The sequence below is a fragment of the Sciurus vulgaris genome (assembly GCF_902686455.1).
Source record: "Sciurus vulgaris genome assembly, chromosome: 2".
NCBI classification, from domain to species: domain Eukaryota; kingdom Metazoa; phylum Chordata; class Mammalia; order Rodentia; family Sciuridae; genus Sciurus; species Sciurus vulgaris.
In genome coordinates this window covers 121711745-121718200 of record NC_136462.1, presented here as the reverse complement: position 1 = coordinate 121718200, position 6456 = coordinate 121711745, and the positions used below count along the sequence as shown (strand labels likewise).

Genomic DNA, 6456 nt, shown 5'->3' with positions numbered 1-6456 from the left:
GTCTGTTCTAATAACTGAACTTGCCCAGGTAGACATTTGAAGCCCAAGACATAGCAGGTTCCACCCCAGGCCCAGCAGAGTGCTGGCCAGTCCGGACTTGTGCTCCAAGCCCTTGTTGGGCCCCTAATTTCAAGAGCAATAGGAAATCCTGCTCCCTCACCCTCCTGCCTGCCCATAGCACGGAAGGTGGTTTTGTGCTAGGGACATGTCGGGAGCCAAGTGTGGCAGAGGGGAGAGTTCCCACCTACCAGCACTCCAAGTACTGCTTGGAGTGGTCCACCGCAGCCTGTCTGACCCCCTTGGTTACTGTCCTCAGTAATTAAGCCCTATTGCCCCGCTGGGCTTTCCTCCAGGCCTCTACCCTCAGCTCCATCAGGTTGAGAAAATGCAGGCAGTTGGTGGCGTTGGGTGGGGCCCAGCGACTCTGGCCCAAGCGTACATGTTTCTTCTTTGTGTAATCCTGTCCCAGCAAGCATTAGTCCCTGTTATGGTGAGATTTGTCCTATGATGCCAGGTCCTCCTCTCAGGAATGTGTGAACCCCTTAGCCAGGGTGGAGCCCACCTCCAGTGAACTGTGGCAGAGGCAGGACCCCAGAGAGGAGGAAGAGGCTGGCTGCCTTGGGAAGTGGTGAGCACCCCATCCCAGGAGGCATGTGAGCAGAAACTGGACCACCAGACCCCTGACAGGGGGCTGGACTGGTGATCACGCCCAAGTCTCAGATTCTTCCTATCCAGGACTGCATATGGAGTGTGGTGACAGTTACGGAACATCACAGCCGGGCATGAGAACAGGCTTCAACCAGATGGGCCTCTGAGCCGGATGTCTGGGCCTTGATCCCACGGATGCCCAGACAGGGACAGACTTGCTCGAGACGCCACAGCATCTGGCATCACACTGGGGAGGAAAGCTGAGCTCCCGATGGCTGTGGGAGGGGCTCCCAGGGCAGGCTGGAACTCGGAGGAGGGCCGATGCTCTGAGCGACCAGAGGGTCCTCCTGGAAGAAGCTAGACAATTCTGAGCTCAGGAGGGTTGGGTAGGCTGAGAAGGGGAGGGGCCGGGGACAGGATGAGTCTGGTAAAGCAGATGTCTGGAGTCAGACCTCCTGCCAGGGGTCTCTATAGGGAGCTTTGGGACAGAACCCTGAGACTTTGAATGCCCAGCTAAGCCAAGAATTCACCATCAGCCTCCAGTGGCCCACCCAAGGCAGAACCACACCCCGGTGCCAGGACTCAGTGACGGGCAGAATTCCTTGGCTTCTCCCACCTCAGTCTGGCCTCAAGTCAGGGCTCTCTCTCCACAGTTCTCCATTCTCACCAGTCCCCAACCTGCCTCTGGGTCAGTAAGCAGCAGGACACAGAAGAGGCCGCCAGGCCACCCCTTCTGAAGCGGATTTTCCTGGGTTCCAGTGGATAGCAGCCATCAGCCCTGAGCAGGCTATTTTTAGAGGGCTTTCTGCAGCAGCAAGCTGGCTCAGAAGTGCCAGCGTGGTTGGTCCCACACTGTTTTTGGCTTTTAGCTCTTGCAGGGAGTGATTCTCGCACCCAGCACGCTCCGATTACCAGGGTGACCTGAGCAGCTGCCGCCGGTCTCCTCCTCGGCTGAGTCCAAGGCAGATGACAGGAGAGAAAGCTGCAGGTGGGCTCTCCCTCCACCTCTCGCAGCCCTGCCGCCTGCTGGCCACTCTGTGCCCATCTCAAGAACCAGGGTTAGAGGCGGGGGTAGACCAGTGGACCTCACTCATTGACTTGATCTGCATAATGTACCTGGTGCTTCAGAGAAGGTAAGGAACATTCCCAGCGCCAACAAAGCCCCACCTGCCTAAGCCCTTTGCAGAAGGACCCCTGGAGAAGGGTGGGCCAGGCATAAGTCACCCCAATAAAGCAGATTTCCTTGAGAAGAGCCCCACACTCCCCTTGACAGGGGTCAGAAGCTCAAATGTTTTCAGGGGATTCAGCAGGCCCCAGGAACAAACTGAACTGCTTGCAGATCTGATGCTTTGCATGTAAATGGTTCATGCCATTCTTCAATTCCACAGAGGGATATTCCACACTGTGTTGATAGGTCTTCTCCTGTTTTAAGAGAAGTTTAAAATTCAGAATTTGTGTGAAATCTCCCAGGTTTTAAATGTTGGCAACCAGGTCAAGTTTTAAAAGAACGTTGTGTAGTTTAGACAAAACACATCCGGGAACCACTATGTGCCAGGAGACTGAAGACAGGCAATAATGGTGGGGCCTGCTTTTCTAGTACCTCTTCTGCCCCTTACCAAAATATACCCCACATAAGCTACCAACCCCCAACGCCAGACGAGGTAGAACTGATTTCAGGACCCCAGATCCCAAAAGACAGGACACCATCCATCAGGTTCTCAGGGGAGGTCCAGAGAATCTTAGACATTCCTTTTTTAGGTCCACACCCCCGCCCCCCTGGCAATCTCTGGATTAAATAAAGAAAAATGATTTCCTGGGGCTGGGGAGATAGTTCAGTTGGTAGAGTGCTTGCCTTGCAAGCAAAAGGCCCTGGGTTCGATCCCCAGCACCGCAAAAAAAAAAAAAAAAAAAATGATTTTCTTACTACAGGACCTCTTGGTGCCCCCAAATTGTAACAGAGCACCAGAAGGTGGAGACATACCAGTGCTTCTCAAACATATTCCACAAGGAACCCATATTCAGGGCATAACCCATTAACTCGAGGAAAACACTACAGTTCCATGGACTGTGGCTCTGGAAGTGGGTCTCAGCACACCACCCATTTCACAGACCCAACCACCCAAGGGTGGCAGGAGCCCAGGAGGAGAGTGAAGGAAGAGCTTGACTGGCTGGTGCTGGTCAGGAAAAACCCTTTGTCCTGAAGACAGGAGGAGTCACTGAAGGGAGGTAGGCCAGGAGGGACATGATGGACTGAAGGGCTAGACATGACCACCAGGTAGGCAGACTGAAGGAGGGAGACCAGTTAGGAGGTTATCGCAGTCATCTAGCAAGAGGTGGGAGACTGAGCAGGGCTGTGGCGGGGAATCTGGTGCCCACAGGATGGATCGCCAAGATATCCTGCAAGTGGAACAACCAGTCAGGACCTGGGGATTGCCAGGCTGTGGGGAGTAGGAGGAGGGAGAGGTAGGAGACCATTTGTGGGCTAAGCAGGCAGAGCCCAGACAGAAGCCTGGGCCCAGGGAGAGGGCAGGGCTCAGAGCCCAGGTGGGGATCAGTCCCCTTTGTCTCCTGACCCACAGCCCTTCTCCTTAGGTAGCCCACTTGCACAAACTTCAACCACCTGGGGTTCCCATGGCAACCGAGGGAAAGAAGCAGCCAAGCACCTGGGCAAGCAGAGGCAGAGAAGTGGGTCGGGAGGGGCCCTTCTGGCCTTATCAGTGCTCCCAATCTGGCCCGGTCCACTGGGAATATGGCAGTGTACAAGGAGTGGGTGGCCAAGAGCGAGAGGCAGCTCCCTCCTACCTCTACCCTCCCAGAGCTAGGTCACTTGAGGGTCTAGTTTCTTTCACAGTGAACCCCAAAACCACTCTGGTTCCAAGCCTGTGTCCGGCAGTCCTTGTCTCTACTTCTGAGAGGAAACGTGGGGGCGATTCCCATGACTGTCTCTCCTGCTGCCCCCACATCCTCAAGACTAATTGTAGCCCTGACATCAGGCTGCAGCCCAGGTGTTGGGCTGGAGAGGACTGTGTGGCTGCCCAGCAACAAATGCAGACCCTGGGAGCCCAGCAGGAGGCCCAGATGGATAACTGTCCCCACCCCAAACAAGCAGAGCCTCTCAGCCCAGTCTCTCTGACACTCCACCCTCGCCTCCCTTTGGGTCCTTGCTTCCTGCCCAGCACCTTTCAGGGCTCCCACTGCCACCAAAGAGCAGCCGCACCCCCAGGCCGAGGGCCCTCAAGGCCCTCCAGGAGCTGCCCCTGCCTGTGTTTTGGTTAATTCCCACCATGCTGGGTTCCTTCACTAACCACACTGCCTACCAAGCCATTGTTCGTTTTATACCAGCTGTTCTACTCAGAATGGAACCAACCAACGTTACCATCCCACCCTGTGGTACAGATCAAATATCGCTCTCTGTGAGGCACCACCCCCGACCACTCCGCAGACAAAACTAAATTCTCTTTTTTTAAAAAAAAATTAATATTTTTTTTAGTTGAAGATGGAAACAATACTTTTGTGTGTGTGTGTGTGTGTGTGTGTGTGTGTGTGTGTGTGTTACTGAGGATCAAATCCAGTGCCTCACACAGGCTAGGCAAGCACTCTACCACTGAGCCACAACCCCAGCCCCTCATTTTTCTTTTTTTTTTCTTTTTCTTTGATATTGGGAATTGAACTCAGGGGTGCTTATTCACTGAACCACATCTCCAGCCCTTTTTTGTATTTTATTTAGTGACATGGTCTTGCTAAGTTACTTAGGGCTCACTAAGTTGCTGAGGCTGGATTTGAACTTGCAATCCTCCTGCCTCAGCCTCCGAAGTCGCCTCCGAAGTCACTGGGATTAAAGCATGTGCCACTGCACCCAGCTTAAATTCTCTCTTTCCTGTGCACCACAATTCCTATTCCTTTTTTTTTTTTTTTTTTTTCCAGGGTTTAGGACTTTTAATTTGTCTTAAAGTCACTGAAGCAAAACTCATAAAACATTCTGCTTTCCTTTACACTCCCCAATGCAAACAAAACAAAACAAAACAAAAATCTATTTGTAGGGAAAAAAGTTTTGTATATGGGATGAAACAATACAAATTCAAACTTTCCTTCTTCCTTGTATTTGGTTGTTTGTGGATTCACCATCTTCCACGTGAGACACTAAGCTTCTCCAGAGCAAGGGCTGCATCTTGTTTGGCTGTTTCCCCGGGAAGCCCAGCATGGTGCTCCTGGGCATTCAGTAGGCACTGCTGGGGTTCAGGGAGTATGGGGGAGCAGGAGTAAGTAGGACCCCCGAGCGGGGCAGGGCTGCCAATCCCAGCTCAGTCACTAATTTGCCCTGTGGTTGTGACTCTGTTCTAAGGGGACTGCCCCATCTCAGACCCCATGGCTCCTTTCAGGCTGCCTTGGAGCAGGTATGCATGCCGGACCTCCAAGACCAAGCCACGTACCCTTCGCCGGTCTCTAGCCAGGTGGAATATGACTCAGGCCAGACTGACCCACTAGGGACTTGAACCAGGACCCCCCGGAAACAAACCCAAAGAGAAATGTCGTTAGCTCACACAGAGGCAGGATCAAAGAGCCCACCTCCAGAGTAGGGGCCACAGCGGGGCCAGGGGTTGCTGGGGAGTAGAACCGCAAAGAAACTGAGGAAGTCCTTGAGAAGGGAGGAGAGAATAGAGGAAGCATTGGAGATCTGCTGCAGCCTCTGTGGCAGCTGGTGCTGGAGGCTGGGCTGTCTCCACGTTACCCAGAAGCATCGGATGCAGGAGAGACCATCCCAGGCAATGGGCAAGGCAAGATCTCCCCTCCAGTTAGAGGCAAGAGCATTGTCTGCCATCAAAGGCCAAGGTGGGGCTCTCGTCCTGGAGGAAGTGAGAAACAAAGGCTATGGAGTCCCAGAGCCTGGGCACAATCAGGTTGTCCAAGGTGGTAGGAGGAGCTATGAAGAGGAGATAGATCCAGAGAGGAGACTTGAAGAGATGGATCCTGCAAACTGCACTCACTGTGGCTGATGCTGGAACCACCATGTGGCTCCTGTCACGCAGGTACAGGAATCTGCCAGCGCCTCCTGTCAGGAAACCTGGCCTGAGAACCAGCAAGCAAGGCAACACAGAGAGTGTGTTCTGCAGGCTTCCATCCTGGTGGCACAGAACAGCACAGAGAAGGGCAAGTGTGGGCTAAGAGCCAACAGAAAAACCTCCCAGAAACAAACCGAGAGAGTCTACGCTGGTTGGTGCCCTGTGCTCAAAGCATGAACTTGGAGAGACAAGAGAGCTTGGTACTTCCGGCTCCTTTGGTCTCTGTGGCAGAAGGGAGATAACGAAGGGAACATCATCATTTGGAAAGCATTGTAATTGTACCGCCGCTGTGGCTCTAAGGCCTACCATCTTCAGAAGTCGACTTGTGGCCAATGTGGCCACCCTGCTAAGTACAAGAGAAAGTATAACTGGAGTGCCACAGCTAAAAGACGAAATAACACCGGGTCTGGTCGAAGGCGGCACCTCAAAATTGTATACCACAGATTCAGGCATGGATTCCATGAAGGAACAACTCCTAAACCCAAGAGGGCAGCTGTTGCAGCCTCCAGTTCATCTTGAGAATTCCAACAGCTAGCCACCCAGCAAATGTTCTCGTTTTAAAAAATGAAAAGAGAGAGAGAGAGAGAGAGAGAGAGAGAGAGCTTGGTGACAGTAGAGACTGGTCTTTTCAGCATTTCTCCCTTCTTTCTTCTTGTGGTTTAACTCTTTTTAAGATGGGCTCTCCCTAAATTGCCCAGGCCAGCCTTGACCTTATAATCCTCCTGTTTCAGCCTCCTGAGTAGCCAGG

General features: G+C 53.0%; 1 pseudogene across 1 annotated transcript; it reads left to right on the top strand.

Moving 5' to 3' along the window:
* Positions 1–2912: 2912 nt before the first annotated feature.
* On the top strand, positions 2913–6244 carry LOC306655338 (large ribosomal subunit protein eL37-like; annotated as a pseudogene). The gene is made up of 2 exons: positions 2913–2923; positions 5940–6244. The product of its transcript is annotated as a large ribosomal subunit protein eL37-like (transcript).
* Positions 6245–6456: the final 212 nt, after the last annotated feature.